Raw genomic sequence first — 19,968 nt, forward strand, 5'->3', positions numbered from 1 at the left:
CCAATAAGGAAATTATCAATGTTATCTGGAATAACTGGAAATTGCTGGAAGAAGGACCAGTTGAACTAGGTCTTGAAGACTGGCTAGTGTTTGGGGAAATAGGACCAAGAAGGTGGAAAGCCTGAATTGAGGTAGGATAGGAATATTAGAGTATGTGTCTAAGCAAAATTTAAAAAGGTGTTTACCTAGGAACAGAAACCTCAGGAATCCTAGGTTCCAGATAGAAACTTCTAAAGATGCAGTAGGGAACTCCAGATCCCAGGGTGGCAAAAGTAAATGTGTTTTCTTCTGGGAGGCAGAAGATGTTTAGCAGGAAGGTATTAGAGCTCAGGAAACTGGCTGGGGAACTTTGAAATATGAGCGAAACTTAGAGACGTGGCAGAGGAAGAAACAATCGGTCTTAGAAACAGACTAGTAAGATTTTCTCCAATGTGCTTGGCTGTAGAGATCAGCATTTTCTTCTTTTCCTGAAAATCAATCGAAAACATCAAGGAGAATAAAAAATAAGTCCTGTAAACTTTAGATTTTGTAAAAGCAAGTAAAATGTGTTTTCTTTAGACCCAAATATATAGGAAAGATGCTAAGACAAAAGTACAGAAAAGAAAATTGGAAAATTAATGACAGGGTTTCTTGAGAGTAGAGAAACTTATTAATCGATTTAACAAATATGTATTGAGCTTCTCCTGTGGGTCAGGCCCTGCTTTTGGCTTGAGGAGGAAAAAGAATGAATAAAATGGACAAAAGGTCCTGCCATCCTAGAGCTTCTGGTATAGTTGAGAGAGACCAACAACAAAAAAAGAATTAAAATATACCAGCGTGATGAAGGGCATAAAAAGAAAAATGAAGCCGGAAAAGGAGGGACAGTGTGGGTAATGGGAGAGTTTAATTTTAAATAGACTGGTCAGGGAAGGTTCCATGGGCTGAATGTTTGTGATTCCCAAAATTCATGTGTTGAAACCTTCATCTCCACTGTGATGGTACCTGGGGATTGAGAATTTGGAAGGTGATTAGGACTTGAGGGTGGGGCCCTCTTGAAGGAATTAACATCCTTACAGGGACAAGAGAGCTTGCTCCATCTTACTATTCACCATCATGTGAGGCAACAGAAGATAATCATCTGCGCACCAGGAGGAGGTTTCCCAGATCCAGATCTGTGGGTACCTTGAACTTGGATTTGTTAGCCTCCAGAACTGTGAGAAATAAATATGTGCTGTTTAAGCCACACTATGCTAATTTCTTACAGTAGCTTTAGCAGCCTAAGACCGAAGGCCTCACTGGATAGGTCGTATTTGAGCACAGACCAGAGAGGGATGAGAGGGTTAGAGGGAGAGCAAGGAGAATGGTTTGGGGGCCAGAGATGTCTGAGGGGCAGCTGGATGTGTGGCCCGACCTGAAAGAAGGACCAGACAACAATCAGGGAATGCAGTGAGAGCAATACCAACACATCAGTTTGTATGGAGCATTGTAAGTGAGAGTGAACACTGGCCATTTAATCAGATTGGCATAGGAAACCATTGGAGGGTTTTGAGCCAAAAGATGGATGTGATATGGTATACATTTTCATGGGATCATTTTGTTGGGCTTTCTCGTTGAGAATCCACAGTGTGCACGGCAGACACACAGATTATGAGGCTTTATAGCACGCCAGGTGGGCGATGATGGTGAAGTGGGTCAGGATGATGTCCATAGGGGTGGTGAAACGTGGTGAGAATCAATCCATGATGAAGCTAAGAGATTTGACAATGGATGAGATGTGGAGTACGAAAGATGAGTCCAGGTGACTCGCAGGTCTTTGGTTTGAGTAATTGGAAGATAGCGTTGAAATTAACTTAGTGTGGGCAGACTACAGATGCAGTTTTTGGAGAAAAGAGCAGTAACATTTTGTTTTTGTTTTTGTTTTGAAATGGTAAATTTGAGATGCCTATTGAACGTTCCTGTAGAGAGAGATAGTAGACCATTGGATCTAGGAGTCTGGAGTTCTAGGGAAGATCTGAACTGGATAAATAATTCTCTCCTGGTGTAGATGATATTGTCAGTCACAGGACTGGGTAAAGTCCCCAAAAGAAAGTGTGTTTTTTTGTTTTTGTTTTTGTAGTTTAGTTTTTTTTTAAATAAGGTAATACACGGCATCTTTCGGAAAACATGGTGACGATGAAGGTCATACTCTGGAGTACATCTATTTTCTGATTTGTGGTACCAGAGCCCTGCACCACGGCCATCCAAAACCAATTTGGGTTCAGAGAATAAAGGTTCAGGGTTACAGCTTTACTGGGAATTTCAAACGAGCCAGATTTGCATGAGGAAAACATCAAAATTATCCTAATATTTGCATCACCATTTAAGTTTTATAAGACAAATATGACTATAAAGAGGACATTGGATTTTTAACAGATGTTAGTTTATTTTTCTTGCATCTGATGCTGTTCCCTGTGGCACACACAATGACAATCAGATGCCTACGTGGCTCCTTACAAACAAAGAGTCAATGAGCTGCCTGATCTGTCAGGACCTACCTCTCTTCTTGGGCAAAACACTTCACCTCTTTCAGCCTTATTTTCCTTGGGTAGATGGAAGTGTTGGCATATCTCTCATGGCTAAGACTCTCTTACTCCTACTTCATCACTCACTAGCATCTGCTTTAAATGCACCTTGAGGGGAATTTTATTGCTTTAGGACAAAGCTACTGTGATCTTTAAACTATATTTGCATGTTAAATATTTGGAGGAATTGTTTTTTTAATTTTAAAAGGGTTCAATTACAGGATATTGTGCTATACATTCTTTTAACAAAAGTACACCAAATATTTAGTAATCTTTATTTACATTTCTCCTCATTTATATTTAATATCTCTACAGATATTTTTCCATAACTTAAATTTGCTAATTATAAAACAGAAAGCTTTTTTTAATCTATGAAATGTCTCATTTTTATTTCAAAGTTTCCAGTATTTTAAGGTGCAGTTTTAAAATAAAATTTCAAGTTATTTTGCAATTCAGTTTATTAGATTTAGGATTTTTTCAGGAAGAAGAGATGTCTGCTTTCTGCACAGTGAGCTGCCATTTTGTTTCTTATCTATTATTTTTTGTTACATTTTAAATTCAAAGGAGGAGTGGGAGTAATTATATGCCATGAAGAGCTGACTCCTTTGCAGGTATCATTGGAATTAATGTTGCAGAGTGAGCAAGGTCTTGGTGTTACCCATGTTCTACACAGGTAAATGAGACAAAGTTGTATAATTTATCACTTGGATCTGACTGGAGAAACCGAGATATTTCCATTACCCCTCCTACAGCCACCGCAACTTACTTCAAATCCTTATATATCTTACTTCAGAGCCTGAGTTTTATACATTTCTTATGGCCTACTTGATCCACATGAACCAATTATATCAAATAATACCTTCTTAAGTTTTAATTAATGAGTCCATCTTTTATGTCTGCCATGAAAATTTCCATATTTTTGTGCCAAATGATTGTAGATAGATTTTGCAGAAACACGTTTATAGAGTCATGGAATAAATTTATGGGTAAATAAATCACAAAATCTATAAATTTTTAGTAAGAATCTGCCTTCTTAGGTGCTACTTTATCCATCAATCTGAAGCAAAGAAAGAGAAGTTTTAATAAATGGAAATTGACTGCATTTATTTCCCATCAGTTTCACCATGATTAACACAGTTTAGTGATGGATTTGTAGTCAAGAACACCTTAATACATTACAACTCCACTGAGTTTCTTTGGAGAAATATGCGCTTACATATAATACGCCAACAGTCAGTCACATTGCTTATGCATGGGTCAACCCCAAGTGATGCTATTTACTTAGACTGTGAAATTAGTGGCACCTCTGGAGTTATGCAATACACATCCTCCCCAATACACCATGGTAGAAAAGTTTTTAAGTTTAAAACCATGGAGGAGTTTGAAGTTACATACCGCATGATATATTCAACATGGCATTCATAATAGTAACAGAAATTGTTTAAAATCACATTAAAGCATTTAATTACATAGTGTATCATGACAGAATTAGAATCACACCCAATATATATATTTTCTGTTCATGCCCTATATTTTATCCAAGATTGAGGAAGATTATAGTGATGTGGAGATTATATATATAATCTTTATATGTGTAAACATTATATATATTAAATATTATATATGTTAAAAATAAACATAATGGAAAGAAGCAAATATACTAATAACAATGACTAGTAACGTGACTGTGTCAGCACATTCATACTCGTGTATCCCAATAACCAACACGAAGGAAGCCAGCATTCGTAATCTTTCTACTTTTTGGAGGCAAATGCTGTCAGATTTTCAAAGGGCAAACGCAATTCACCATGCGATCAATTTCCCACATGAGCCTTTATTTGAGACATGGAACACACGTACAAATGCATATGTTGTTGAATAACTATGGTTTTATAACATGTGCAAGAATTTTTTATGCAATTACTTGTTCTAACGTTCAGGCAATTCTGTCAGAATAATGCTTGTGATAAAATAATCTCACAATGGGTGGAATAGAAACTCTAGAAAAATAGACGAGTTGGGTAGCAATTTGATTGTATACTTTGACTTGAGAGTTTGTCATCAGGTATACTCAGGGTATATATATTATATACTTTACAAATTAAATAAGCTCATATAGAGTCAACACTTCACTTTAAAACTTGAAAACCCAGCCATGTTTTCTGTTTGCTTTTTGTTCTGTTTTTGTTTTCCTGAGGTGGATGGGTGGATGGCCACATCATTTCCACATGAGCTGAATCACTGAGGTTCCTTCAGGCAAAACGCTGCTGTTGTTGTTTTATTTCCTCCAAGAGTCATTTTGATTTTATTTCAGCATTTGCACAAGAGCTGAATAAAATCCCAAGAGTTCTAAACCTATATCAAAGGGGATTTTACTACAAGAGTTTAGCCCTATGATGATCTTTAAAAAAACATTTCATCTTAAATAGATCTCCCTGTGTGGCCTGTAGGATAATTTCAGTGGTGAAATAGCCTGCATATCAGACAAACTGACTCAGAATATGCCCTAGAAAACTGATTTTAATGATACCAAAAATGAGCATTAGACTGATAACAGAATTCTGAGTCACTTCTAGTTTTTATATATAAAATCACCCCATCAAGCGGTAAGGACTCATCTCCTTGTTTACTTGCAAAGAAAATTTATATATAGGGTTCATCTCTAAATAGTCTTAGACCATTATCGTGTGAATTAAAGAATATAGTATTAAAACCCTGGTTCATAACATATCACTTGAGATTTTGATCTTATCTTTCAGTATACTATTTATGGTAAATATAATCTTACAGTGCCATTAAAATATATATTTCATGGAAGCAGTAATGTCCAGGGCTTTTGATCATAGCTGATTCTCTTCTAATCAAAAGCCAATGATGGAGTAATAAAAAAAAAATGATAGTTTTATGTTGCTACAACTTGGTCAGTGTGTCCATGAAGGTTTGAGTGGCCCACAGTAGAATGGTGGAACCTGGAAATTCTGTAGTCCCTGGTTGTAAGATACTGGTTTAAAGTTAAAAAAAAGATAAAAATAAAATAAAATAAAAATAAAAATAAAAATAAAAATAAAAATAAAGGAAGGAAGGAAGGAAGGAAGGAAGGAAGGAAGGAAGGAAGAGGTATAAACACCATTGAGTAAATTCCAAATTTTCCGTGAGTATGGTCCTGTTTGAAAATGAGGCAGGTTGCATTTTGATTCAATTGAGAGGGTACTGAATATGAGGTGTTAATTAAAGGTTTGGTACCCACCATGCTAAACAGGTTTCACACTGTTCTGGCTGTCCTTTCTAGTAAAAGCTGGAGGAAAGAGGCCTTCATTTCCCAACAGTAGGGCAGCATTTCCAGTTTTCATCTGTCAATAATGCTTTGTGATGTGATATGTGAGCAAGCCTTTCTTTAAGTGGCTTTTGAAGAAACTCTCAGAAGTTGTTTGAACATTGCAAGACTGCATAGAGAGCTAATAAAGACCTTGAATCATTTCAACTTTATCTCCTAGCTTTTCAGACATTACTGGTGTCGTTTAAGACAATGTGGGGGAAGGAATCATGGACATAAACTCACGTCCATCTTAAGAATGAAAGTAAGCACAGAATGGCTACTGAATAGTCAAATTGGAAATCTCCATACAGTGGCCTACAGAAATAGAAGTTTATGCTTATAGATGAGTCTGGTTAGATTTTTCCTTTAGGTACATATGCTTATTCCTAAGTACAGGACTGAAGAGAAAATAATAGTCTAGTAAGTGCCTGTATTGAGCATTTATTACACATCAGTTACTGTTCTGCACACATTTTGTGCATTCTTTTATTTAATTCTTATAAACACACAAAATATACAGGTTCTATTATGTAGTCCCCATTTCACAGGTGAGGGAACAATCTCAGAGATGTAACATAACTCACTCAACATCCCCAAACTGTAAAAGTATGTAGAAGAAGAAGGACTTTGACTCCCTTGTCCTATTTTAAACTGCTGGGTCACACTGCTACTCAGTTTTTCATACAAGTGGATTTAGTTCTGAGAACATCAAAGAAAACTCTGGACAATATTCTTAAAAACAATGCTACTTTTCAATGATGAGAGATTGTGCAGTTTAAACAGCTGTCAGTGACAAGAGCTTTAAATAGCCTTGATGTACCTTGGAGAGATGCACACATAAGTTAGAATACGAGACATTCAACTCAAAGTCGAGTTCAATACAAATAAAAAGAAATAGGTGTTGGGGCCAGAGAGCTCGGTGTTTATTCCTCTGTCACAAATTAATGTTTCTAAGTTAACTCTCCCACTTTTTTCTCTGTATATCCTTAAAATAAAAAAAGAGTCTAAGTGTTTATGAAATGGTAGCAATACCATGAAATCCACCTCTTAAAGGAAAAAATAGCACCATAGCCAGGGGAGTCAGCTAATGCACTGGCTGACTTAAAGAGGGATTCAAGGATTCATCTACACAAGATTCCGGGTCATACAAACTGGAGAATACAAAGCTGTTGTTTCCTTTGAGGGAAACAAACATACAAACAACAAATTACCACTTCACAGGAGGTGTGTTTAAGATGTTTGGCAAGTGAGATGGGGTATAGAAAACATCTGTCTCACCCTAGAACCTGTCCTTGGCTGTTTGGAATGCAAGAGTAGAGAACCTGTTAGGTATGGGGAGTAGCAGCCACTTGCCTTTGTCAATTTGTGCTCATCTGCACTGGGTAAGCAAAAATGTCAGATCTGAAAGAAGGTAAATAGACATGAGCTGGGGATTTCCTAGACTCTGAAAGGAGACAGGGATATAAATAAATTGGAACTTGTGGTACAGCATCATTTGGAAAGTATGTGTAGAAATTAGCTTTATTTACATAAGTAAATTCTCCATACTTGTACAAGAAGGTGCGTCACTAAATTTCTTACATCATGTGTTTGCATGGGTAGGAATAATGATATGCATGCACGCATGTACACACACACACACACACACACACACACACACGTCATTTGATGGAAGGACACAGCAGAATTGGGTGAGTACCTTCACTTTTTTGCATCTTTGCAGTCTGGCTACTCATACCTCATCACGGTTTTATGCAAAGCACTGAGTGTCACTCTGTAGCCATGCCCTTTCTATCTAGAAAAGCTGCCTTCAGCTTTCCCCTTGCTGTTCCTTCTGTATTTGTTTCAGGCATCACTGCTCCAGAGTGCCTTCTTCATGACCTCACTGTGTGGTTTAGGAATGTGCTCATAGCGTCCTATCTCTATTACACAATTAACACTCTGCCTTGAAATGGTCTACTTAACTTTTCCTTCATGTCTTAGTCTGTTTGATTTTCCTGACACAGGACAAGGTGTACAGGACTTGGCAACATACATGTAATAACTTAAATGAATAAACAGCTGTTACTAATTTTGTAATTTTGTCACAGGAATTCTTCCATTATTTGCACATTCAAATAGGTTATCATAAGGTTCCCTAAGTCTCTAAACCTCTCTACCATTTTTCATGTCATTACTACAGTGTTACCTGATCGCAGGATATGAAAGTTGAAAGGGGATTTGGAGATTGACTAGTTCAAACATTTATTTTATAGATGAGAAAGCAAAGAGCAGGAAAGGTGCAATCATTTATCCAAACCCTCTCAAACAGTGAACAGGATGCCAAAGACTGGAGTCTTTATCTCCTAATGACTTTTATGGGGCTCTTTCTATCTGTTCCACATTATGTAATTGCTGGCTGAGAGTGTACAATTTTAAGTCATTTCAGAGTTTAAATCATGTCTGTACAATCAGGCTTTTTGTGAAGCATTGTAATAAATGGTAGACACTGAGTAAATATTTGTTGAATTAAATTGTGCTTAACTTCCATGATTAAGACCCTATTTTCTGCATCACTTGGAAAGTCCTGAATTTATAATTAATAGTAAAGGGGAAGGGAATTTCTTGGAGGGGATATATGTATAATACTAAAAGTAATAATTCACATATTCAAGTTTTATCATTGTCTCCTTAGAATCGTGTCACACAGGAACACACAGTAAAGTGGATGTTTCCGCTCACAACTCATACTTGAATATCAAAATTCTATTCCTTGTCTATCATGGGAAAGTGTCTTAAGAATATTAAAAGTAAATAAGCAGTGTAGTCTATATTTGAGAACTATCAGAAATGAGTTGAAGTTCTAAATAAAAGCTGATATTCTGGCACTGGATGAGCTTTGATCTCCTAATGGTTTTTAAATGGCCATTTTCCCTGAGCTTGAACTAAATCATTAAGCCCACTCATTTTTTTTTTCCTCTACCGTGAGGCGTGATTAAGGATTTATTTTAATTAGAGGGAATAGATATAAATATATATGAAATTCTTCCATAAAAAGAGGCCTATTGTACAACAGAGAAAATATTCACATGTACACTTACTGTCCTTTCTGGCTGCAGTAAGTCCCTTTATATTTCACAGCAGATTGCATGTGATTCAAATTCATAATCTATAAACTTAGTGACTTCCAACTGTATGTTCTATCCATTTTCTTCTTTTACCTGGATGTGATTGACTGTAGCCCTAAAACATCTGGGAAGAAGAAGAGAGAAGATTCTGAGAAGAAAAACAAGGCAAATAATGATACAAGGAGCATGATATGGGAGGCTAATGCGTTTGGCCTCTCACTGACCTCTCTGTTCAGCACATTCCTGCCTTGCCACTGTGAGCAGTAGCTTTCTGATTCCAATCATTCTTATACCACATTAATGGAAGGAAAAAAAAGGCATTTTGGTTATTATAGGTCTAAAAGTCAATCTGATTATGCAGCTCAGCCTTCACAGTGACACAGGACATCCTATTGACATGTGTGTGTAAATATCAGAGTTCTTATGTATTTAAGGGGTTTAAGAGGACTCACTTTGGCCCTCTAGATGTTATAAGTTTGACCAAGAGCATCTATTTTTATCAACTATATAGATCTACCAGTCATGTGGGAGAAGAAGCAAGCTCCTTTGATGAGAGATTAAAATGGAGGGAGACAGGTTGGCAAACAAGACACTTCTTTCCTGATTTTGCCTCTGAAGAGGTAGGAAAGTGAGACTGTCATGTGATGAAAAGCTCAAGGAGCACCCCTCCCTGCATTTGGGCTGGCATACTTCTCTCAGTGGTGGCCAAGGCTTACTGGAGCTAATGGGTAGATAGTGTTCCGAGCCAGAGTGTAGAAAGGGCTATGGAAATGAGATCCATAGGTAAGTTATAAAGGAAGGGTCAGAAACATGTGTTTTGTAAGCTAAACTTATTTATTAGTTTGTCTACATTCCCTTATTTGTTTTTATTTTATTTTCTTTGATGGTATTTTTTGACATATTTTTGAATATACCAGACTCTGAGCTCTACTAACAAGAATCAGCGAAGGCATTTTTGGTCCAATCTGGAGATGAAATTGAAGGTGGAAAATGCACCCATGAGCAACAGCATGTGGGTGGAAGCGGTCATCAGTTTTTGAGCACCAGAACAGAAAGGGATGCTCCAGGGGAGCACTTTGAAGTCATTCTGTTACTCATCTTTCCCTATTTATATATACGCCATCCACACTTGGAAACTTGGAGACCTTTGATTGCATTGACAATAAAGGATGATCACTGCATTCAGTCAGAGCAGGAAAACCTAGTTAATTGACTGGCAGAGAGTGATATATGTCGAGTAATTGGGGGAATTTCAAGAAGTTGCAGGTGCTAATGAGTTCTTTTGCTGACATGTTAAAACAGTTTTACAAGTAATTGATTATCTAAAACAATGACTTCAGTGAAGATTTGTGAGAATATCTGTGTGTTAGATCACAGTAAAGAAACTCTGGTATTTATATGCTTGACCCCTCATGAGACTCTGAATGTGGGGCTGGAGGATGCACTAAGTGCTCACCAGTTCCGACCTCTCCACAATAGGTGGTTCTGTTACTACAGAAAATGAAAGAGGCAGAAATATTTTGGCAGCATATCTGTTCAATAATTTTTCTCTTCCAACTTACATTCCAGGTAATTGTGATGCTCTTAACTGGTGGTTAGCATGAATGAAATCATGGCAATGTTTTGCAAACGAGAAGGAATATAATCTATATAGATATGGAAGAACATTTTAGGGTAGAAATCCTGTGGATCAGGATTTGAATTCTGGGTCTATCACTTCTTCACTGTGTGATCTTGAGAATATTATTTATTCTCTCTTTATTTCACCTTTTTCATCTTTAAGATGAGTATAATAATTGGGGTACATGGGTGGCTCAGTCAGTTAAGCATCCAATTTCGCCTCACGTCATGATCTCACATGGTCTGTGAGTTCGAGCCCCTCATCGGGCTCTGTGCTGACAGTTCAGAGCCTGGAGGCTGCTTTGGATTCTGTGTCTCCCTCTCTCTTTGGTCCTCCCCCACTCACCTTCTGTCTCTCTCTCAAAAATAAACATTACAAAAAATTTTAAGATGAGTATAATAATATCAATTTCACTTTCCTTTCACTCCCTTGCTCCTCCCTTTGCAAGAATATTTATTGAAAGTGTGTTCTCTTTCTAGGCGCTTTGCTAGCTGCTTAAAGATAAAGCGTTGAGCAAAACTGATGGTGTCTTGGCTTGGAGATTTCAGGCTAGTGGGGTTGTGGTGAAGAATAACTAGATAGTGTATGTCAGTTGGTGCACTTGAAGATTCTCTGTGATTATCAGGGTCCTTTCTTCTTACCAGTTGTCTAACCGTGCAACTTGTTCAAAGGCTAAGAAGAGTCATGGATTAATACTTTTCAACACACAAAAGGCTTAACCTATATTTAATTCTTTGACTTCACATGATTTTACTTTCTTGCCATTTTGTAGATGAATACAAAGGGGACAGATAAACAACATCAACTCCTTGGACTGTGGTATGACAGATCTCGTAAGTGGAAGCATTTCAGACATTATCAAGATGGTATTAATTTAACTTGTACCGCAGTGTTATGTGTGAGGAGTCTCCAATTTTGTTAATGGCATACTTAATTGACAATACAATCATGACTCGGAAGGGTGTGAAATTAAAATCTTAAGAAGCATATAAAATAATAGGGCAATTCAGAAGTTTTGTGTGAATAAGGCAATGAAATTGGAAAGCATCTTCTTTATGATTGACTTTTCATTCCTAGACAATTCCACTTGGTATCTGTCTTAGTCCGTTCAAGCTGTTATAAAATATAACATAAACCGTGGTTTATACACCACAGAAATGTATTTCTCACTGCTCTAAAGGCTGAAAAGTCCAAAATCCAAGGCACTGCTATATGTGGTGTCTGGTGAGGGCCTGCTTCCTAGATATTTGTCTTTTTACCCTGACCTCACATGGCAGAAGGGCCTAGGTTGCCCCGTGAGATCTCTTTTATAAAAAGGATTAATTCTATTCCTGAGGGCTCCATCCTCATGACCTAATCACCTCCCCCAAACCCCATCTCCTGATACCATCACTTTAGAGTCAGGATTCCAACATAGGAATTTTATGGGGACACAAACATTTAAACCATAGTATCCAATGGAAAAACTGACATAAAACATTAATAATCACTTACCTAATTAAGAAAAAAACATCAAAAATAGATATACATGATGTTTCTAAAACTTACAACATAGAATAGAGCAGTACATCTAGATGCTAAGGATTGTGGTCTGGAAAGAACTTACCACATTGGTTTAGATCTTTCATCGTCTAGGTCTTTATGATATAAAAAATGTTTAAGATATAGTTCAAAGGTCTATTTTCAGCTATTGCTGGTGTCTCAATACCTCTCAAATACAGAGATGATGGTACTGATCAGTGACCATAGCTGAGATATGGACTTTGAGCTTTATGTTTTAGCAGTGATGGGATGAAATGGGTATTTACATTCTCTTACTGTGTTTCTGCCTTGGTCCAACTTTTAATATGTGTCTTGTATTTGTTAGGGAGCTAGGTAACTAAGAATGTATCACATGAGCCTCAGAATAGACTAGAATCAAACCTATGTCTCTTCACTAGTGGCCTTGTGCTCTGGCCAAATGAGCCTTTCAAAACAAATGACTTTCAATATTATTACATGTTCTCTTAACAAATTACAGATTTTTTTTCAAATAGGAAATGGCTGATTTATTTTAAATTACAATTAATATTATCCTTTCAAATTTCAAACATATTGGGTAAATGGAAGTGAATATTTAAGTTTTACAATATATCAAGGGAAAGCAGTTATGTAAATTCTATACACACTGATGGGATAGAAATCTGCACATTGGAATTTCGAATCCCCTTCTGTTTTTTTATAGTATCACCATAATACAAAAAACTACTGCTCTATTGCATTAAAAGCCCATACTTATTAGTGAAATGGCCAGGAAAATATATTCACTCACTCAGGGAAGTATTAACATGAGACATTTTGCATAAGTGTGTATATCACTTGAACTTCCTTTGAACTCTGTGCACTTCTTGCTATTTATGACAAAGAAAGCCATTGCTCACAAAGTATCGAGTTTGCCTTTGAAGCAATACCAGATCATTGACAAAAGGCAGGGCTGAGATTAGATGCCCAGGGTTACTGTCCCAAAGCTATGTGAAATGTCAGCTAATTGGAAATGGTAATTATCCCACATAACAGCATAAACTGTTTCATTCTAGGGTATGTGTTGCTTTTAAATTAATAGCCATTGATCTTCTGGTTTTTCACAATTCTTCTCTGTCCTTTTGTCAAATTATCCAGCCATCAGTCCTTGGGACAAAACCCATTTCACCATTTTTATTGACCATGGTTTAATGAGTGACCTGGCCTTCCTGTTTGGATAGACTGTAATAGGTCCATCCATCTGAGGGTCTGTCAGCCAGAGCTGTGTAACCTTTACTGTATATTTGGTTTCTTTGTGGAAAAGTTTTAAAATAAAAACTTCAAATAATTGTGTTACTGTGGCTCTTTGCATTTTTTTCAGGTACTGGTTGGGAGGAGCCCAATTAATGACAGTAGTAATAGATGTTTAAATTATGATCTACTGAGAAAGGCTGTCCCTGGAGAGATGAATAATATATATTCAAAATGTTCAGCTTGCATCTAATGGGCAGTGTTTCATACCAAATGGCTTTGAGGGAAATTTGTATAGTATAATTTTTCAGGCCCAGAATTAAGATTCTCAGTTATGATGGGGGAAAAAAAAACTGTCAAGTAGAAATTAGAAATACATATTCTCCACAGCTATAACATGAACTACAAGTGCGCTCTGATCCCATAAAATTGAGTTACTTTAGAAAATATTTCAAAGTAACCTAATCTCGAGTCAATGTTTTCTATTGTAATGGTAGACATCCCAAAGACACTTGGGCTCCATCCGGTTTAACAAAGTGAGGACATGAAGAGTATGGGATTTTATTCAAATATTCAGGCGAAATTCTTCATTGTTGAGGTTAGAAGCCTTCATTGTTGAGGTAGTGATTACGGGAAAGCTATATTATGTCTTTAGTTCAAGCCTTGGCACAAAATCATAAAACTAGTTTTGTTTTTGAGTGTGAATGAAGTCAGTGCAACGTCTTTCTAGTCATCTTGGAAGTAGGAAACCGTGCTTCCTACAGCTTTACTTGTAGGTCATCGGTTGTGACTACGAAGTAGATTCACCCACTACGGAGACTCAGAACACAGATTTGGTACTGAAAATAGTGGAAGGTAAAATTTACCTGACATGTCAAAAAATGAACAGATCCCTTTTGTGACCCACACTGTTTGGGCACAAAGATGAAAATATTTAATCTGTCTGGGAAATCACAGTTTTGTATCTTAGAGAAAACAGAAGGAAAATGTTTGGACGTTGAGGTGAAGAGCAGCTCGGTTGCCTCCCTTGCTCAAAATGATTGTGAAAAAGACGCCTGGACTACCTTAGTCAGGCTTCTGTAGGAGCTCTAGGCCTTAACCTTGGCACTTAACCTTGTTGGGTCTGAAATACCCACTTGTAGCAGGAATCTTGCTAAGTCAGTGTAGCTAGATCCCCCCCCACCCTCAATACCTGATTCCCTCGGTGTGTGATTACATTCGTCGTTGCCCACCGTCCCCAGGAGATGGGGTGATTGCCCTGTCCTCTTCAGCATGCCCTTCGGGCGTGTTTAAACTTTCACCCCTGATGCTTTCTCTTTGTGCTTTTCCTCCCACTGACCCTTCATCGTGCTCCTGGGCTATGAATCTACACGTGTCCGTGCTGTATTCCGAACTGAGCTCAGTTCTGTACTGAAGCCTCCCTTTTCTGATTGCAAGCATTCCTGAATTTTTTTTTTTTCTTTTTTTTATCACTTTCCTGCCCAGCTCTGGTGTTCTTTAACCATTTTTACCACTTTAGCCGCTTCAGGTTCTGTTTTTTTCCCTGACATTTCCATATACCTTGTTCCATTTCAAACCAATATTGATTAGGAAACGATGTCCCTTCTGTCCTGTCCTAAACTCAATGTCTGAGAGTAAATCAAAGTATTTGCCAGAGGAACCCAAGCTTGTGTCTGTGGGACTTTAGCAAGCTTTCTTTTCTGCACAATTCTCTCTTCCCTCCCTCCTCTGCTATCAGCTAGAATAGGAAGCTGGGGGCCATGCCTTCCCCCCACCCCCCATAGGAAGGAAAGTGACAGAAGATTAATGGTCATTTCTGTCTTATTAGCATAAAACGAGGGCATTAGGCTTCTTCCCTGAAAATCCTCCCTTTTATAATAAAAGTAACTGTAAGGCCAAATTCTTTGCCTTGTGCAAGAATATCCATTAGGAAAAATATCACAAAAATACTTATACATCTGTCTTATAAACTTAATGAAGTTTAAGTCCACCGAATCTGTTCTTTCAGCCCTCTGAAACCTTAGAATAAAGGCTCTCTAGAGGTGATCAGAATGAAAGAGCATGCAGTTATAGCTGGGTATTGCTTTGGGGAAGATAAAACCAGTAGTCGTTCACTCTACAGCCTGCATTCATGTAATTGGTGTTCCCTAGTAAACTATCTGGCATGCAAAATGCTAAGTGTTCAAAGTACCTGGCATTTGTGATCATTGGAATTGTAAACCGTTGGCATTTGGTTTATGTTCTTGAGCCAAACCATTTTGTACTACTCTTAAATATTTTGGCTTTGGAACTTTGTTTTTGATACAGATAATTTCTCTTGTTATTTCCCCATTTCCGTTATTGCTGTCCTGCATTCAGCTGTAATTTGCTTTAATTGAGTCATCCCCATGATCATGGAGAATTTGTTTAGCCATTGCAATTTTTAGCTGTAATCTCATTTTGAATTGTTTATCCTGATGATTAACATTAGTGCACGAAGATTCAGTAGAGAAAAAATTGTTATGTGGTAAATTCACTATTTAATAGTTAATATAAGTCTTCAAATGTTGAGTGTCAAGGTTGCAGTGTCTCTTTGATCCATAAAAGGCTTGTCAATGAAGACAGTTCTGTTGAGAACCTATATTGAAAATCCAAATATTTTTTTTTTTGAAATCTGCTTTGAGTCTTGAGGATTTGGAAATTTACATAAATGATCTGAATCTCAGCAAGCTCTGAATGCACAGCAATGATTTAATGGGATAATTTAAAGAGAGCCTGCCATTGGAGTGATGATTATCTACAAAAGTGATAATTTACTAAGTGATTATGCCTGTGTCATAACTTAATTTCACATTGGTCGTTTTTAATCAATAAACTGAAATATAACCGGGTTAGGGAACATATAAACCTGCATCAGTCCAGTGAAAGCTGTTAGCAGGGAGAGAAAAGAAGAAATTGTAAAAATTAGATTGAATTATTTGGGAGAGCTTAAAAGAACTTTAGTTTTGCCTCAGCTGTGATACTCAGCGTGAGACAGAATGAGCTTCACTGCAGGGCTTGGATTTCCAGAAATCTACTCAGTGGGGCTTGTCCAACATTGGACTTTTCCAACAAACAAAAAGAAATCTTACACACTTATTTCGGAGTTCTTGATGTATGCAACGTGTTTTGTTTTGTTTTGTTTTGTTTTGTTTTGTTTTGTTTTTATCCTAATCACATGGAACTGATGGTGCTGGATTGGAGGCATCTCTACTCTGTTCCTGACAAGTAGTGTGAATTTGGGCAAGTTTTTCATTCTCTCCCAATTTTTCTTTTACCGTTTAAGAGATGGAACTTTCAGAAGATTATCTTTACACTATATGCACCTCTACAATTCCATATTATGTGGAGATGTCTTCTGCAGTTTATACAAGTCATAGTTACAGAGAGAGTTCAGGAAAGAAGGTTTGGATTTGAAAGTCCTATTCCTGTAATGTTGGTTAAAGCTCAGAGATTAGATGGGTTCAAGAGGCTGTATTTGTTCATAGAAAAGGGTAAAGGATCTAGGAAAGAGTCTAGGACCTTGCCAAGGTTGTGTTGAGGAACCAGCAGGTGAGTGTCAGTAACTAGGAGAAAAACAAGGAAAGGATGGGGTTTCTGAAGCCATGAGAAGGAAGTCTTTAACATAGAAAGGAGTGAAAAACTCTTAGATGCATCTAAGTCCTCATGGACTGCAAGAACAGAAAAGTTACCATTGGATTCAGATGCTTATAGCTTGACAAAAGTTGGCTCATGATGATGAACCAATCAGCAGTGACCCTTAGAGTACAATCAAAGTAGTGGAAACACAATGGAGGTGATGAAGTGGAAAATGTGATAATAGATAACTCTTTCTAGAAGTTTAACTCTTAAGAATAGCAGAGAACTGGAGCAAAGCTGGAGAGCCATGCATAATTAAGGAAATCCCTCCTCCTCTGCCACCTCCTCCTCCTCATCCTTGGTTTTCTTCTTTCGATAGATGTAAAAGAACAAAACTTTAGGAGGTAATACAGTAGAAAGGAAAAAAATAATGATGCAGGAAACTGTTTAAATAATTATTCAAGATGAGTGAATCCTCAGAAGATGCAAGGCTATGGGCTGTGGCATACGACAGGGTTGGCACATGATGGGAATGGAATCACCTCATCCACATAAAAATTATGTATTTTTCTAAAGAAATGTCACTGAGAACCAAAGACTAGCCCTATGCATGTGTATGTAGTAGGTTGTGATGTAAAATGCGGTTCTCATTCTAGGTCCTAGTCAAAAAAGTGTTTATAAGTAAAATGCTTTGCAGTAACTGAAGTAAGGGAACAGATTGGTGAAGGGCAATCATAAGAAAGAATACAAAGGGAGGAGAAGAATAAAACAGTGTCTTCAATACCAAAGATGGGGAACTTCTGGAGGTAGCAGCCGATGACATTATCAGGTGCTTCTGGGAGGTTTATGGAGTTCAGTGCTCAGAGATGATGTTTTCAACAAGGAATTTCAATGTGAACATTACTTTGTTTACATAGTTGAAGTGGAGAAAATAGAAAACTAGATTTAAAAAGATTTGTGTAATCTTTATTCTTAGGGCAAGGTTTTCTTTTTTTTTTTTAATGTTTATTCATTTTTTAGAGAGAGACAGAGAGAGAGAGAGACAGAGCACAAGTCGGGGAGGGGCAGAGAGAGAGGGAGACACAGAATCTGAAGCAGGTTCCAGGTTCCGGGGCATCAGGACAGAGCGTGACTAGGGCTCAAACCTACAAACTGTGAGATCATGACCTGAGCCAAAGTCACATGCTCAACCAACTGAGCCATCCAGGTGCCCCAATGTGTTTCAAAACAAAAGCTGTGGCCTACTACTAGGTCATGACATAAAATGAGTTTCTTACAGCTTACTCGTTGTTGTCTGCGCAGAGCCCACTTCAGATCCTCTGTCCCCTTCTCTCTCTGCCCTCCTTCCCCATTTGTGCTCTCTCTCTCAAAAATAGATAAAACATTAAAAAAAATAAGTTGGCTTAGCCAATTGAACGTTCACTATGTCACTGAGTAATACATCTAATAACACTTCAGGGGCCAGATAGTGTTACAACTTGCATTTGGAGGTGGTCTTTTTCTTACACTTGTTGTCTCATGGTCCCAAGTGGACAGACTACTTCATTCTCAGGCATCATTGTGTTTTTATTCTAAGAGTGAAAATCACTCTGATAGGCATAAAAATGCCCATTCCCAAAGACATCCATGTCCTAATGCCCAGAGCCTATGAACATGTTGCCTAACTTAGCAAACAGGACTCTGCAGGTGTGATTGAGGAAAGTGAGGTGGAGAGATTATCCTGGATTATGTGGGTGGGCCCAATATAATCGCTAGGGTACTTATAAGTAAAATAGGTAGTCAGGAAATTCAGAGAGGGACACTTGATGATGGGAATGGAGTGGGAATGATACAGAGTGAGAGAGATCCAATTGGCAATTGTGTTGGCTTTAAAGATGAAAAGAGGTCAAGAGCCAAGGGTTATGGGTAGCCTCTCCATGTGGGAAAATACAAACAGATTTCCCCTGGGAACCCTCACATGATTTTAGCCCAAGAATTTCCATGTCACACTTCTGATGTGCAGAACTGAAGATAATAGATTTGTGTTGTTTTAAGCCACTAAGTTTGTGGTAACTTTTGTGGAAGCCATAGGAAATTGATATAAATGTGAACGGGCAAAACAAGGAAAACAGATGTGACCTTTGAGGTTGTTGCTTTTCATTAGGAAAGCAAAAGCCTTCCTAAGATCCCTAATGAGTTGGCATTTGCTTGTATCTTCTTATCTGGAATTGGGTCATGTGACCACCCTAAATCTGCCAATAAACCAATTACAATTCAATTGTCATATCTGTATTAGATTAGACAATAGCAGTCTGTGTGCTGGGCCTGGGACAGGGGTTCTTTTTCTTTCTAAGATCTATTTATCTGTGATTAGCAAGAAAAAATGTATTCTGTTGGAAGAAATGGGTTGAGAAGGCATGAATTTTGGGTAATGGAACTGATGTTGGAATGTTGACTATATAGCAGACATTGGGACCCTCTGGAGATGTAGCAAATGTTGAGACACATGGTATGTAGCAGATGGGTATAAGAGGGTATAAGAAGGCACTAGGAAGTTAAGTATGTAGCCACACCCAAGGTGAGTTTGCCATAATACCTGCCATATCCCATCCACCAGCAAACCTCATTGTTTTCTTTCAAAAACCCATTCCAACTTTTTCTTAGGCTCATGTCCACAACCACCACTCTGTTTCAGTCTAACATCATCTGCCTTTTTAATTACAAAAATCATAAACTAATTCTCTTCCTAATATCTATTTTGCTTCATATTCATCTCTATTATTTTTTTCATTATTATGCAGCCATAATAATCTTAAAATGTATTCTATTAACACCTTATTTTTTGAAAACAACTTTTCATTGAAATTAGAATTAAAATAAAACTTCTTAACTTTCTCTCTTCTCAAGCATTGCTTACAGACAGAAAGATTCAACAACATCCCTTTTCCAGGTTTGGCAAGTTTTAGTGAAAGTACTTTCTTCATACAATTTAATTTTGGTTTGAAATTACATGCTCATTTGTGTGACTATCTATTCTAAGTTATAAGTTCCACTATA

General features: G+C 37.5%; 1 protein-coding gene across 1 annotated transcript in view; it reads left to right on the forward strand.

Moving 5' to 3' along the window:
- The window catches only part of GPC5 (glypican 5), a 1,421,162-nt gene that overhangs the window by 987,707 nt on the left and 413,487 nt on the right, over positions 1-19,968 (forward strand). The window lies entirely within an intron of this gene.

This window comes from Felis catus, chromosome A1 (genome assembly GCF_018350175.1).
Source record: "Felis catus isolate Fca126 chromosome A1, F.catus_Fca126_mat1.0, whole genome shotgun sequence".
Lineage (NCBI taxonomy): Eukaryota > Metazoa > Chordata > Mammalia > Carnivora > Felidae > Felis > Felis catus.